This window comes from Bombus affinis, unplaced genomic scaffold (genome assembly GCF_024516045.1).
Source record: "Bombus affinis isolate iyBomAffi1 unplaced genomic scaffold, iyBomAffi1.2 ctg00000058.1, whole genome shotgun sequence".
NCBI lineage: Eukaryota > Metazoa > Arthropoda > Insecta > Hymenoptera > Apidae > Bombus > Bombus affinis.
In genome coordinates, this window is record NW_026108819.1 from 2,341,868 (window position 1) to 2,359,350 (window position 17,483).

The window sequence follows — 17,483 nt, forward strand, 5'->3', positions numbered from 1 at the left end:
TGTATAGCTTGGAAATTCTGATCGTTGCTCGCTCGCTCCGCTCGCTCGTAAAAATCTAGTCCAACCTCACAACCGATCCGACACGTTCGCAAATTCGATATATTTCGCCACCATATCGAATAATGAACGCAAGATGTATGGTTTTAGGTTAGGCTATAGCTTTCGAGCGAGCGCCGCGAGCGAGAGACGCGTAAAGGTGTGTCACAAACCAACGGTTTGGCACATACGGACGTTGAAATATTCGCACAAGCCCGAGGAGCCGGAAGTCTTTATCGAATTCCCTACTGACAAATGTTTACAGTTTATGAATAGTTTCACATAAATAGTACTACTTGCACATAGTAAAGTGCAATGTGATGTCAGAAATGCCTGAGAAAGTTAGGTAATAACACGAAACAAATGCAAGACAATATAAGGTATATGTATAGCTTGGAAATTGTGATCGTTGCTCGCTCGCTCCGCTCGCTCGTAAAAATCTAGCCCAACCTCACAACCGATCCGACACGCTCGCAAATTCGATATATTTCGCCACCATATCGAATAATGAACGCAAGATGTATGGTTTTAGGTTAGGCTATAGCTTTCGAGCGAGCGCCGCGAGCGAGAGACGCGTAAAGGTGTGTCACAAACCAACGGTTTGGCACATAGGGACATTGAAATATTCGCACAAGCCCGAGGAGCCGGAAGTCTTTATCCTATTGCCTACTGACAAATGTTTACAGTTTATGAATAGTTTCACATAAATAGTACTATTTCCACATACTATAGTGCAACGTGATGTCCGAAATGTCTGAGAAAATTTGGTAATAACACGAAACAAATGCAAGGCAATATAAGGTATATGTATAGCTTGGAAATTGTGATCGTTGCTCGCTCGCTCCGCTCGCTCGTAAAAATCTAGTCCAACCTAACAATCGATGCGACACGTTCGCAAATTTGAAATAAGTCGCCACCACATCGAATAATGAACGCAAGATGGATTGGTTTTAGGTTGGGCAATAGTTTTCGAGCGAGCGCAGCGAGCGAGGGACGCGTAAAGGTGCGTCACAAACCAACGGTTTGGCACATACGGACTTTGAAATAATCGCACCAGCCCGAGGAGCCGGAAGTCTTTATCGAATTCCCTACTGACAAATGTTTACAGTTTATGAATAGTTTCACATAAATAGTACTATTTGCACATAGTAAAGTGCAATGTGATGTCAGAAATGGCTGAGAAAGTTAGGTAATAACACGAAACAAATGCAAGGCAATATAAGGTATATGTATAGCTTGGAAATTGTGATCGTTGCTCGCTCGCTCCGCTCGCTCGTAAGAATCTAGCCCAACCTCACAACCGATCCGACACGTTCGCAAATTCGATATATGTCGCCACCATATCGAATAATGGACGCAAGATGTATGGTTTTAGGTTAGGCTATAGCTTTCGAGCGAGCGCAGCGAGCGAGAGACGCGTAAAGGTGTGACACAAACCAACGGTTTGGCACATACGGACATTGAAATATTCGCACAAGCCCGAGGAGCCGGAAGTCTTTATCCTATTGCCTACTGACAAATGTTTACAGTTTATGAATAGTTTCACATAAATAGTACTATTTCCACATACTATAGTGCAACGTGATGTCCGAAATGTCTGAGAAAATTTGGTAATAACACGAAACAAATGCAAGGCAATATAAGGTATATGTATAGCTTGGAAATTCTGATCGTTGCTCGCTCGCTCCGCTCGCTCGTAAAAATCTAGTCCAACCTAACAACCGATGCGACACGTTCGCAAATTTGAAATAAGTCGCCACCATATCGAATAATGAACGCAAGATGTATGGTTTTAGGTTAGGCTATAGCTTTCGAGCGAGCGCAGCGAGCGAGAGAGGCGTAAAGGTGTGTCACAAACCAACGGTTTGGCACATACGGACATTGAAATATTCGCACCAGCCCGAGGAGCCGGAAGTCTTTATCCTATTGCGTACTGACAAATGTTTACAGTTCATGAATATTTTCGCATAAATAGTACTATTTGCACATAGTAAAGTGCAATGTGATGTCAGAAATGGCTGAGAAAATTAGGTAATAACACGAAACAAATGCAAGGCAATATAAGGTATATGTATAGCTTGGAAATTCTGATCGTTGCTCGCTCGCTCCGCTCGCTCGTAAAAATCTAGTCCAACCTCACAACCGATCCGACACGTTCGCAAATTCGATATATTTCGCCACCATATCGTATAATGAACGCAAGATGTATGGTTTTAGGTTAGGCTATAGCTTTCGAGCGAGCGCCGCGAGCGAGAGACGCGTAAAGGTGTGTCACAAACCAACGGTTTGGCACATACGGACGTTGAAATATTCGCACAAGCCCGTGGAGCCGGAAGTCTTTATCGAATTGCCTACTGACAAATGTATACAGTTTATGAATAGTTTCACATAAATAGTACTATTTCCACATACTACAGTGCAATGTGATGTCCGAAATGTCTGAGAAAATTAGGCAATAACACGAAACAAATGCAAGGCAATATAAGGTATATGTATAGCTTGGAAATTGTGATCGTTGCTCGCTCGCTCCGCTCGCTCGTAAAAATCCATTCCAACCTAACAACCGATGCGACACGTTCGCAAATTTGAAATAAGTCGCCACCACATCGAATAATGAACGCAAGATGGATTGGTTTTAGGTTGGGCAATAGTTTTCGAGCGAGCGCAGCGAGCGAGGGACGCGTAAAGGTGTGTCACAAACCAACGGTTTGGCACATACGGACATTGAAATATTCGCGCCAGCCCGAGGAGCCGGAAGTCTTTATCGATTTCCCTACTGACAAATGTTTACAGTTTATGAATAGTTTCACATAAATAGTACTATTTGCACATAGTAAAGTGCAAAGTGATGTCAGAAATGGCTGAGAAAGTTAGGTAATAACACGAAACAAAGCAAGGCAATATAAGGTATATGTATAGCTTGGAAATTGTGATCGTTGCTCGCTCGGTCCGCTCGCTCGTAAAAATTTAGCCCAACCTCACAACCGATCCGACACGCTCGCAAATTCGATATATTTCGCCACCATATCGAATAATGAACGCAAGATGTATGGTTTTAGGTTAGGCTATAGCTTTCGAGCGAGCGCCGCGAGCGAGAGACGCGTAAAGGTGTGTCACAAACCAACGGTTTGGCACATAGGGACATTGAAATATTCGCACAAGCCCGAGGAGCCGGAAGTCTTTATCCTATTGCCTACTGACAAATGTTTACAGTTTATGAATAGTTTCACATAAATAGTACTATTTCCACATACTATAGTGCAACGTGATGTCCGAAATGTCTGAGAAAATTTGGTAATAACACGAAACAAATGCAAGGCAATATAAGGTATTTGTATAGCTTGGAAATTGTGATCGTTGATCGCTCGCTCCGCTCGCTCGTAAAAATCTAGTCCAACCTAACAACCGATGCGACACGTTCGCAAATTTGAAATAAGTCGCCACCACATCGAATAATGAACGCAAGATGGATTGGTTTTAGGTTGGGCAATAGTTTTCGAGCGAGCGCAGCGAGCGAGGGACGCGTAAAGGTGTGTCACAAACCAACGGTTTGGCACATACGGACATTGAAATATTCGCACCAGCCCGAGGAGCCGGAAGTCTTTATCGAATTCCCTACTGACAAATGTTTACAGTTTATGAATAGTTTCACATAAATAGTACTATTTGCACATAGTAAAGTGCAATGTGATGTCAGAAATGGCTGAGAAAGTTAGGTAATAACACGAAACAAATGCAAGACAATATAAGGTATATGTATAGCTTGGAAATTGTGATCGTTGCTCGCTCGCTCCGCTCGCTCGTAAAAATCTAGCCCAACCTCACAACCGATCCGACACGTTCGCAAATTCGATATATGTCGCCACCATATCGAATAATGGACGCAAGATGTATGGTTTTAGGTTAGGCTATAGCTTTCGAGCGAGCGCAGCGAGCGAGAGACGCGTAAAGGTGTGACACAAACCAACGGTTTGGCACATACGGACATTGAAATATTCGCACAAGCCCGAGGGGCCGGAAGTCTTTATCCTATTGCCTACTGACAAATGTTTACAGTTTATGAATAGTTTCACATAAATAGTACTATTTCCACATACTATAGTGCAACGTGATGTCCGAAATGTCTGAGAAAATTTGGTAATAACACGAAACAAATGCAAGGCAATATAAGGTATATGTATAGCTTGGAAATTGAGATCGTTGCTCGCTCGCTCCGCTCGCTCGTAAAAATCTAGTCCAACCTCACAACCGATCCGACACGTTCGCAAATTCGATATATGTCGCCACCATATCGAATAATGAACGCAAGATGTATGGTTTTAGGTTAGGCTATAGCTTTCGAGCGAGCGCAGCGAGCGAGAGAGGCGTAAAGGTGTGTCACAAACCAACGGTTTGGCACATACGGACATTGAAATATTCGCACCAGCCCGAGGAGCCGGAAGTCTTGATTGAATTGCCTACTGACAAATGTATACAGTTTATGAATAGTTTCACATAAATAGTACTATTTCCACATACTACAGTGCAATGTGATGTCCGAAATGTCTGAGAAAATTAGGCAATAACACGAAACAAATGCAAGGCAATATAAGGTATATGTATAGCTTGGAAATTGTGATCGTTGCTCGCTCGCTCCGCTCGCTCGTAAAAATCTAGTCCAACCTAACAACCGATGCGACACGTTCGCAAATTTGAAATAAGTCGCCACCACATCGAATAATGAACGCAAGATGGATTGGTTTTAGGTTGGGCAATAGTTTTCGAGCGAGCGCAGCGAGCGAGGGACGCGTAAAGGTGTGTCACAAACCAACGGTTTGGCACATACGGACATTGAAATATTCGCACCAGCCCGAGGAGCGGGAAGTCTTTATCCTATTGCCTACTGACAAATGTTTACAGTTTATGAATAGTTTCACATAAATAGTACTATTTGCACATAGTAAAGTGCAATGTGATGTCAGAAATGGCTGAGAAAGTTAGGTAATAACACGAAACAAATAGAAGGCAATATAAGGTATATGTATAGCTTGGAAATTGTGATCGTTGCTCGCTCGCTCTGCTCGCTCGTAAAAATCTAGCCCAACCTCACAACCGATCCGACACGTTCGCAAATTCGATATATGTCGCCACCATATCGAATAGTGGACGCAAGATGTATGGTTTTAGGTTAGGCTATAGCTTTCGAGCGAGCGCAGCGAGCGAGAGACGCGTAAGGGTGTGTCACAAACCAACGGTTTGGCACATACGGACATTGAAATATTCGCACCAGCCCGAGGAGCCGGAAGACTTGATTGAATTGCCTACTGACAAATTTTTACAGTTTATGAATAGTTTCACATAAATAGTACTATTTCCACATAGTAAAGTGCAATGTGATGTCAGAAATGGCTGACAAAATTAGGTAATGTCACGAAATATATGCAAGGCAATATAAGGTATTTGTATAGCTTGGAAATTGTGATCGTTGCTCGCTCGCTCCGCTCGCTCGTAAAAATCTAGTCCAACCTCACAACCGATCCGACACGTTCGCAAATTCGATATATTTCGCCACCATATCGAATAATGAACGCAAGATGTATGGTTTTAGGTTAGGCTATAGCTTTCGAGCGAGCGCCGCGAGCGAGAGACGCGTAAAGGTGGGTCACAAACCAACGGTTTGGCACATACGGACATTGAAATATTCGCACAAGCCCGAGGAGCCGGAAGTCTTTATCCTATTGCCTACTGACAAATGTTTACAGTTTATGAATAGTTTCACATAAATAGTACTATTTCCACATACTATAGTGCAACGTGATGTCCGAAATGTCTGCGAAAATTTGGTAATAACACGAAACAAATGCAAGGCAATATAAGGTATATGTATAGCTTGGAAATTGTGATCGTTGCTCGCTCGCTCCGCTCGCTCGTAAAAATCTAGTCCAACCTCACAACCGATCCGACACGTTCGCAAATTCGATATATGTCGCCACCATATCGAATAATGAACGCAAGATGTATGGTTTTAGGTTAGGCTATAGCTTTCGAGCGAGCGCAGCATCGAGAGAGGCGTAAAGGTGTGTCACAAACCAACGGTTTGGCACATACGGACATTGAAATATTCGCACCAGCCCGAGGAGCCGGAAGTCTTTATCCTATTGCCTACTGACAAATGTTTACAGTTTATGAATAGTTTCACATAAATAGTACTATTTCCACATAGTAAAGTGCAATGTGACGTCAGAAATGGCTGAGAAATTTAGGTAATAACACGAAACAAATGCAAGGCAATATAAGTTATATGTATAGCTTGGAAATTGTGATCGTTGCTCGCTCGCTCCGCTCGCTCGTAGAAATCTAGTCCAACCTCACAACCGATCCGACACGTTCGCAAATTCGATATATGTCGCCACCATATCCAATAATGAACGCAAGATGTATGGTTTTAGGTAAGGCTATAGCTTTCGAGCGAGCGCAGCGAGCGAGAGACGCGTAAAGGTGTGTCACAAACCAACGGTTTGGCACATACGGACATTGAAATATTCGCACCAGCCCGAGGAGCCGGATGTCTTTATCGAATTGCCTACTGACAAATGTTTACAGTTTATGAATAGTTTCACATAAAGAGTGCTATTTCCACATAGTAAAGTGCAATCTGATGACAGAAATGGCTGACAAAATTAGGTAATAACACGAAATATATGCAAGGCAATATAAGGTATATGTATAGCTTGGAAATTGTGATCGTTGCTCGCTCGCTCCGCTCGCTCGTAAAAATCTAGTCCAACCTAACAACCGATGCGACACGTTCGCAAATTTGAAATAAGTCGCCACCACATCGAATAATGAACGCAAGATGGATTGGTTTTAGGTTGGGCAATAGTTTTCGAGCGAGCGCAGCGAGCGAGGGACGCGTAAAGGTGTGTCACAAACCAACGGTTTGGCACATACGGACATTGAAATATTCGCACAAGCCCGAGGAGCCGGAAGTCTTTATCCTATTGCCTACTGACAAATGTTTACAGTTTAGGAATAGTTTCACATAAATAGTACTATTTCCACATACTATAGTGCAACGTGATGTCCGAAGTGTCTGAGAAAATTTGGTAATAACACGAAACAAATGCAAGGCAATATAAGGTATATGTATAGCTTGGAAATTGTGATCGTTGCTCGCTCGCTCCGCTCGCTCGTAAAAATCTAGTCCAACCTCACAACCGATCCGACACGTTCGCAAATTCGATATATTTCGCCACCATATAGAATAATGAACGCAAGATGTATGGTTTTAGGTTAGGCTATAGCTTTCGAGCGAGCGCCGCGAGCGAGAGACGCGTAAAGGTGTGTCACAAACCAACGGTTTGGCACATAGGGACATTGAAATATTCGCACAAGCCCGAGGAGCCGGAAGTCTTTATCCTATTGCCTACTGACAAATGTTTACAGTTTATGAATAGTTTCACATAAATAGTACTATTTCCACATACTATAGTGCAACGTGATGTCCGAAATGTCTGAGAAAATTTGGTAATAACACGAAACAAATGCAAGGCAATATAAGGTATATGTATAGCTTGGAAATTGTGATCGTTGCTCGCTCGCTCCGCTCGCTCGTAAAAATCTAGTCCAACCTAACAACCGATGCGACACGTTCGCAAATTTGAAATAAGTCGCCACCACATCGAATAATGGACGCAAGATGTATGGTTTTAGGTTAGGCTATAGCTTTCGAGCGAGCGCAGCGAGCGAGAGACGCGTAAAGGTGTGTCACAAACCAACGGTTTGGCACATACGGACATTGAAACATTCGCACCAGCCCGCGGAGCCGGAAGTCTTTATCGAATTGCCTACTGACAAATGTTTACAGTTTATGAATAGTTTCACATAAATAGTACTATTTCCACATAGTAAAGTGCAATGTGATGTCAGAAATGGCTGACAAAATTAGGTAATGACACGAAATATATGCAAGGCAATATAAGGTATTTGTATAGCTTGGAAATTGTGATCGTTGCTCGCTCGCTCCGCTCGCTCGTAAAAATCTAGCCCAACCTCACAACCGATCCGACACGTTCGCAAATTCGATATATGTCGCCACCATATCGAATAGTGGACGCAAGATGTATGGTTTTAGGTTAGGCTATAGCTTTCGAGCGAGCGCAGCGAGCGAGAGACGCGTAAGGGTGTGTCACAAACCAACGGTTTGGCACATACGGACATTGAAATATTCGCACCAGCCCGAGGAGCCGGAAGTCTTGATTGAATTGCCTACTGACAAATTTTTACAGTTTATGAATAGTTTCACATAAATAGTACTATTTCCACATAGTAAAGTGCAATGTGATGTCAGAAATGGCTGACAAAATTAGGTAATGACACGAAATATATGCAAGGCAATATAAGGTATTTGTATAGCTTGGAAATTGTGATCGTTGCTCGCTCGCTCCGCTCGCTCGTAAAAATCTAGTCCAACCTCACAACCGATCCGACACGTTCGCAAATTCGATATATTTCGCCACCATATCGAATAATGAACGCAAGATGTATGGTTTTAGGTTAGGCTATAGCTTTCGAGCGAGCGCCGCGAGCGAGAGACGCGTAAAGGTGTGTCACAAACCAACGGTTTGGCACATACGGACATTGAAATATTCGCACAAGCCCGAGGAGCCGGAAGTCTTTATCCTATTGCCTACTGACAAATGTTTACAGTTTATGAATAGTTTCACATAAATAGTACTATTTCCACATACTATAGTGCAACGTGATGTCCGAAATGTCTGCGAAAATTTGGTAATAACACGAAACAAATGCAAGGCAATATAAGGTATATGTATAGCTTGGAAATTGTGATCGTTGCTCGCTCGCTCCGCTCGCTCGTAAAAATCTAGTCCAACCTCACAACCGATCCGACACGTTCGCAAATTCGATATATGTCGCCACCATATCGAATAATGAACGCAAGATGTATGGTTTTAGGTTAGGCTATAGCTTTCGAGCGAGCGCAGCAAGCGAGAGAGGCGTAAAGGTGTGTCACAAACCAACGGTTTGGCACATACGGACATTGAATTATTCGCACCAGCCCGTGGAGCCGGAAGTCTTTATCCTATTGCCTACTGACAAATGTTTACAGTTTATGAATAGTTTCACATAAATAGTACTATTTCCACATAGTAAAGTGCAATGTGACGTCAGAAATGGCTGAGAAATTTAGGTAATAACACGAAACAAATGCAAGGCAATATAAGTTATATGTATAGCTTGGAAATTGTGATCGTTGCTCGCTCGCTCCGCTCGCTCGTAGAAATCTAGTCCAACCTCACAACCGATCCGACACGTTCGCAAATTCGATATATGTCGCCACCATATCCAATAATGAACGCAAGATGTATGGTTTTAGGTAAAGCTATAGCTTTCGAGCGAGCGCAGCGAGCGAGAGACGCGTAAAGGTGTGTCACAAACCAACGGTTTGGCACATACGGACATTGAAATATTCGCACCAGCCCGAGGAGCCGGATGTCTTTATCGAATTGCCTACTGACAAATGTTTACAGTTTATGAATAGTTTCACATAAATAGTACTATTTCCACATAGTAAAGTGCAATGTGATGTCAGAAATGGCTGACAAAATTAGGTAATGTCACGAAATATATGCAAGGCAATATAAGGTATTTGTATAGCTTGGAAATTGTGATCGTTGCTCGCTCGCTCCGCTCGCTCGTAAAAATCTAGTCCAACCTCACAACCGATCCGACACGTTCGCAAATTCGATATATTTCGCCACCATATCGAATAATGAACGCAAGATGTATGGTTTTAGGTTAGGCTATAGCTTTCGAGCGAGCGCCGCGAGCGAGAGACGCGTAAAGGTGGGTCACAAACCAACGGTTTGGCACATACGGACATTGAAATATTCGCACAAGCCCGAGGAGCCGGAAGTCTTTATCCTATTGCCTACTGACAAATGTTTACAGTTTATGAATAGTTTCACATAAATAGTACTATTTCCACATACTATAGTGCAACGTGATGTCCGAAATGTCTGCGAAAATTTGGTAATAACACGAAACAAATGCAAGGCAATATAAGGTATATGTATAGCTTGGAAATTGTGATCGTTGCTCGCTCGCTCCGCTCGCTCGTAAAAATCTAGTCCAACCTCACAACCGATCCGACACGTTCGCAAATTCGATATATGTCGCCACCATATCGAATAATGAACGCAAGATGTATGGTTTTAGGTTAGGCTATAGCTTTCGAGCGAGCGCAGCATCGAGAGAGGCGTAAAGGTGTGTCACAAACCAACGGTTTGGCACATACGGACATTGAAATATTCGCACCAGCCCGAGGAGCCGGAAGTCTTTATCCTATTGCCTACTGACAAATGTTTACAGTTTATGAATAGTTTCACATAAATAGTACTATTTCCACATAGTAAAGTGCAATGTGACGTCAGAAATGGCTGAGAAATTTAGGTAATAACACGAAACAAATGCAAGGCAATATAAGTTATATGTATAGCTTGGAAATTGTGATCGTTGCTCGCTCGCTCCGCTCGCTCGTAGAAATCTAGTCCAACCTCACAACCGATCCGACACGTTCGCAAATTCGATATATGTCGCCACCATATCCAATAATGAACGCAAGATGTATGGTTTTAGGTAAGGCTATAGCTTTCGAGCGAGCGCAGCGAGCGAGAGACGCGTAAAGGTGTGTCACAAACCAACGGTTTGGCACATACGGACATTGAAATATTCGCACCAGCCCGAGGAGCCGGATGTCTTTATCGAATTGCCTACTGACAAATGTTTACAGTTTATGAATAGTTTCACATAAAGAGTGCTATTTCCACATAGTAAAGTGCAATCTGATGACAGAAATGGCTGACAAAATTAGGTAATAACACGAAATATATGCAAGGCAATATAAGGTATATGTATAGCTTGGAAATTGTGATCGTTGCTCGCTCGCTCCGCTCGCTCGTAAAAATCTAGTCCAACCTAACAACCGATGCGACACGTTCGCAAATTTGAAATAAGTCGCCACCACATCGAATAATGAACGCAAGATGGATTGGTTTTAGGTTGGGCAATAGTTTTCGAGCGAGCGCAGCGAGCGAGGGACGCGTAAAGGTGTGTCACAAACCAACGGTTTGGCACATACGGACATTGAAATATTCGCACAAGCCCGAGGAGCCGGAAGTCTTTATCCTATTGCCTACTGACAAATGTTTACAGTTTAGGAATAGTTTCACATAAATAGTACTATTTCCACATACTATAGTGCAACGTGATGTCCGAAGTGTCTGAGAAAATTTGGTAATAACACGAAACAAATGCAAGGCAATATAAGGTATATGTATAGCTTGGAAATTGTGATCGTTGCTCGCTCGCTCCGCTCGCTCGTAAAAATCTAGTCCAACCTCACAACCGATCCGACACGTTCGCAAATTCGATATATTTCGCCACCATATCGAATAATGAACGCAAGATGTATGGTTTTAGGTTAGGCTATAGCTTTCGAGCGAGCGTCGCGAGCGAGAGACGCGTAAAGGTGTGTCACAAACCAACGGTTTGGCACATAGGGACATTGAAATATTCGCACAAGCCCGAGGAGCCGGAAGTCTTTATCCTATTGCCTACTGACAAATGTTTACAGTTTATGAATAGTTTCACATAAATAGTACTATTTCCACATACTATAGTGCAACGTGATGTCCGAAATGTCTGAGAAAATTTGGTAATAACACGAAACAAATGCAAGGCAATATAAGGTATATGTATAGCTTGGAAATTGTGATCGTTGCTCGCTCGCTCCGCTCGCTCGTAAAAATCTAGTCCAACCTAACAACCGATGCGACACGTTCGCAAATTTGAAATAAGTCGCCACCACATCGAATAATGGACGCAAGATGTATGGTTTTAGGTTAGGCTATAGCTTTCGAGCGAGCGCAGCGAGCGAGAGACGCGTAAAGGTGTGTCACAAACCAACGGTTTGGCACATACGGACATTGAAACATTCGCACCAGCCCGCGGAGCCGGAAGTCTTTATCGAATTGCCTACTGACAAATGTTTACAGTTTATGAATAGTTTCACATAAATAGTACTATTTCCACATAGTAAAGTGCAATGTGATGTCAGAAATGGCTGACAAAATTAGGTAATGACACGAAATATATGCAAGGCAATATAAGGTATTTGTATAGCTTGGAAATTGTGATCGTTGCTCGCTCGCTCCGCTCGCTCGTAAAAATCTAGCCCAACCTCACAACCGATCCGACACGTTCGCAAATTCGATATATGTCGCCACCATATCGAATAGTGGACGCAAGATGTATGGTTTTAGGTTAGGCTATAGCTTTCGAGCGAGCGCAGCGAGCGAGAGACGCGTAAGGGTGTGTCACAAACCAACGGTTTGGCACATACGGACATTGAAATATTCGCACCAGCCCGAGGAGCCGGAAGTCTTGATTGAATTGCCTACTGACAAATTTTTACAGTTTATGAATAGTTTCACATAAATAGTACTATTTCCACATAGTAAAGTGCAATGTGATGTCAGAAATGGCTGACAAAATTAGGTAATGACACGAAATATATGCAAGGCAATATAAGGTATTTGTATAGCTTGGAAATTGTGATCGTTGCTCGCTCGCTCCGCTCGCTCGTAAAAATCTAGTCCAACCTCACAACCGATCCGACACGTTCGCAAATTCGATATATTTCGCCACCATATCGAATAATGAACGCAAGATGTATGGTTTTAGGTTAGGCTATAGCTTTCGAGCGAGCGCCGCGAGCGAGAGACGCGTAAAGGTGTGTCACAAACCAACGGTTTGGCACATACGGACATTGAAATATTCGCACAAGCCCGAGGAGCCGGAAGTCTTTATCCTATTGCCTACTGACAAATGTTTACAGTTTATGAATAGTTTCACATAAATAGTACTATTTCCACATACTATAGTGCAACGTGATGTCCGAAATGTCTGCGAAAATTTGGTAATAACACGAAACAAATGCAAGGCAATATAAGGTATATGTATAGCTTGGAAATTGTGATCGTTGCTCGCTCGCTCCGCTCGCTCGTAAAAATCTAGTCCAACCTCACAACCGATCCGACACGTTCGCAAATTCGATATATGTCGCCACCATATCGAATAATGAACGCAAGATGTATGGTTTTAGGTTAGGCTATAGCTTTCGAGCGAGCGCAGCAAGCGAGAGAGGCGTAAAGGTGTGTCACAAACCAACGGTTTGGCACATACGGACATTGAATTATTCGCACCAGCCCGTGGAGCCGGAAGTCTTTATCCTATTGCCTACTGACAAATGTTTACAGTTTATGAATAGTTTCACATAAATAGTACTATTTCCACATAGTAAAGTGCAATGTGACGTCAGAAATGGCTGAGAAATTTAGGTAATAACACGAAACAAATGCAAGGCAATATAAGTTATATGTATAGCTTGGAAATTGTGATCGTTGCTCGCTCGCTCCGCTCGCTCGTAGAAATCTAGTCCAACCTCACAACCGATCCGACACGTTCGCAAATTCGATATATGTCGCCACCATATCGAATAATGAACGCAAGATGTATGGTTTTAGGTTAGGCTATAGCTTTCGAGCGAGCGCCGCGAGCGAGAGACGCGTAAAGGTGTGTCACAAACCAACGGTTTGGCACATAGGGACATTGAAATATTCGCACAAGCCCGAGGAGCCGGAAGTCTTTATCCTATTGCCTACTGACAAATGTTTACAGTTTATGAATAGTTTCACATAAATAGTACTATTTCCACATACTATAGTGCAACGTGATGTCCGAAATGTCTGAGAAAATTTGGTAATAACACGAAACAAATGCAAGGCAATATAAGGTATATGTATAGCTTGGAAATTGTGATCGTTGCTCGCTCGCTCCGCTCGCTCGTAAAAATCTAGTCCAACCTAACAACCGATGCGACACGTTCGCAAATTTGAAATAAGTCGCCACCACATCGAATAATGAACGCAAGATGGATTGGTTCTAGGTTGGGCAATAGTTTTCGAGCGAGCGCAGCGAGCGAGGGACGCGTAAAGGTGTGTCACAAACCAACGGTTTGGCACATACGGACATTGAAATATTCGCACCAGCCCGAGGAGCCGGAAGTCTTTATCGAATTGCCTACTGACAAATGTTTACAGTTTATGAATAGTTTCACATAAATAGTACTATTTGCACATAGTAAAGTGCAATGTGATGTCAGAAATGGCTGAGAAAGTTAGGTAATAACACGAAATATATGCAAGGCAATATAAGGTATATGTATAGCTTGGAAATTGTGATCGTTGCTCGCTCGCTCCGCTCGCTCGTAAAAATCTAGCCCAACCTCACAACCGATCCGACACGTTCGCAAATTCGATATATGTCGCCACCATATCGAATAATGGACGCAAGATGTATTGTTTTAGGTTAGGCTATAGCTTTCGAGCGAGCGCAGCGAGCGAGAGACGCGTAAAGGTGTGTCACAAACCAACGGTTTGGCACATACGGACATTGAAACATTCGCACCAGCCCGCGGAGCCGGAAGTCTTTATCGAATTGCCTACTGACAAATGTTTACAGTTTATGAATAGTTTCACATAAATAGTACTATTTGCACATAGTAAAGTGCAATGTGATGTCAGAAATGGCTGAGAAAATTAGGTAATAACACGAAACAAATGCAAGGCAATATAAGGTATATGTATAGCTTGGAAATTGTGATCGTTGCTCGCTCGCTCCGCTCGCTCGTAAAAATCTAGCCCAACCTCACAACCGATCCGACACGTTCGCAAATTCGATATATGTCGCCACCATATCGAATAATGAACGCAGGATGTATGGTTTTAGGTTAGGCTATAGCTTTCGAGCGAGCGCAGCGAGCGAGAGAGGCGTAAAGGTGTGTCACAAACCAACGGTTTGGCACATACGGACATTGAAACATTCGCACCAGCCCGAGGAGCGGGAAGTCTTTATCCTATTGCCTACTGACAAATGTTTACAGTTTATGAATAGTTTCACATAAATAGTACTATTTGCACATAGTAAAGTGCAATGTGATGTCAGAAATGGCTGAGAAAGTTAGGTAATAACACGAAACAAATACAAGGCAATATAAGGTATATGTATAGCTTGGAAATTGTGATCGTTGCTCGCTCGCTCTGCTCGCTCGTAAAAATCTAGCCCAACCTCACAACCGATCCGACACGTTCGCAAATTCGATATATGTCGCCACCATATCGAATAGTGGACGCAAGATGTATGGTTTTAGGTTAGGCTATAGCTTTCGAGCGAGCGCAGCGAGCGAGAGACGCGTAAGGGTGTGTCACAAACCAACGGTTTGGCACATACGGACATTGAAATATTCGCACCAGCCCGAGGAGCCGGAAGTCTTGATTGAATTGCCTACTGACAAATTTTTACAGTTTATGAATAGTTTCACATAAATAGTACTATTTCCACATAGTAAAGTGCAATGTGATGTCAGAAATGGCTGAGAAATTTAGGTAATGACACGAAATATATGCAAGGCAATATAAGGTATTTGTATAGCTTGGAAATTGTGATCGTTGCTCGCTCGCTCCGCTCGCTCGTAGAAATCTAGTCCAACCTCACAACCGATCCGACACGTTCGCAAATTCGATATATGTCGCCACCATATCCAATAATGAACGCAAGATGTATGGTTTTAGGTAAGGCTATAGCTTTCGAGCGAGCGCAGCGAGCGAGAGACGCGTAAAGGTGTGTCACAAACCAACGGTTTGGCACATACGGACATTGAAATATTCGCACCAGCCCGAGGAGCCGGATGTCTTTATCGAATTGCCTACTGACAAATGTTTACAGTTTATGAATAGTTTCACATAAAGAGTGCTATTTCCACATAGTAAAGTGCAATCTGATGACAGAAATGGCTGACAAAATTAGGTAATAACACGAAATATATGCAAGGCAATATAAGGTATATGTATAGCTTGGAAATTGTGATCGTTGCTCGCTCGCTCCGCTCGCTCGTAAAAATCTAGTCCAACCTAACAACCGATGCGACACGTTCGCAAATTTGAAATAAGTCGCCACCACATCGAATAATGAACGCAAGATGGATTGGTTTTAGGTTGGGCAATAGTTTTCGAGCGAGCGCAGCGAGCGAGGGACGCGTAAAGGTGTGTCACAAACCAACGGTTTGGCACATACGGACATTGAAATATTCGCACAAGCCCGAGGAGCCGGAAGTCTTTATCCTATTGCCTACTGACAAATGTTTACAGTTTATGAATAGTTTCACATAAATAGTACTATTTCCACATACTATAGTGCAACGTGATGTCCGAAGTGTCTGAGAAAATTTGGTAATAACACGAAACAAATGCAAGGCAATATAAGGTATATGTATAGCTTGGAAATTGTGATCGTTGCTCGCTCGCTCCGCTCGCTCGTAAAAATCTAGCCCAACCTCACAACCGATCCGACACGCTCGCAAATTCGATATATTTCGCCACCATATCGAATAATGAACGCAAGATGTATGGTTTTAGGTTAGGCTATAGCTTTCGAGCGAGCGCCGCGAGCGAGAGACGCGTAAAGGTGTGTCACAAACCAACGGTTTGGCACATAGGGACATTGAAATATTCGCACAAGCCCGAGGAGCCGGAAGTCTTTATCCTATTGCCTACTGACAAATGTTTACAGTTTATGAATAGTTTCACATAAATAGTACTATTTCCACATACTATAGTGCAACGTGATGTCCGAAATGTCTGAGAAAATTTGGTAATAACACGAAACAAATGCAAGGCAATATAAGGTATATGTATAGCTTGGAAATTGTGATCGTTGCTCGCTCGCTCCGCTCGCTCGTAAAAATCTAGTCCAACCTAACAACCGATGCGACACGTTCGCAAATTTGAAATAAGTCGCCACCACATCGAATAATGAACGCAAGATGGATTGGTTTTAGGTTGGGCAATAGTTTTCGAGCGAGCGCAGCGAGCGAGGGACGCGTAAAGGTGTGTCACAAACCAACGGTTTGGCACATACGGACATTGAAATAATCGCACCAGCCCGAGGAGCCGGAAGTCTTTATCGAATTCCCTACTGACAAATGTTTACAGTTTATGAATAGTTTCACATAAATAGTACTATTTGCACATAGTAAAGTGCAATGTGATGTCAGAAATGGCTGAGAAAGTTAGGTAATAACACGAAACAAATGCAAGGCAATATAAGGTGTATGTATAGCTTGGAAATTGTGATCGTTGCTCGCTCGCTCCGCTCGCTCGTAAAAATCTAGCCCAACCTCACAACCGATCCGACACGTTCGCAAATTCGATATATGTCGCCACCATATCGAATAATGGACGCAAGATGTATGGTTTTAGGTTAGGCTATAGCTTTCGAGCGAGCGCAGCGAGCGAGAGACGCGTAAAGGTGTGACACAAACCAACGGT

At 42.9% G+C, this 17,483-nt stretch overlaps 1 long non-coding RNA gene across 3 annotated transcripts in view; it reads left to right on the top strand.

Moving 5' to 3' along the window:
• The window catches only part of LOC126926768 (uncharacterized), a 187,323-nt gene that overhangs the window by 25,666 nt on the left and 144,174 nt on the right, over window positions 1-17,483 (top strand). Inside the window, exon 1 of one of the 3 annotated variants that reach the window (XR_007714853.1) lies at window positions 13,944-14,044. The exons of the other annotated variants lie outside the window; for them this stretch is intronic. This is a non-coding gene — a long non-coding RNA (uncharacterized LOC126926768). Of the gene's footprint in view, window positions 1-13,943; window positions 14,045-17,483 lie in introns of those variants that run through there. 3 annotated transcript variants of the gene reach the window in all.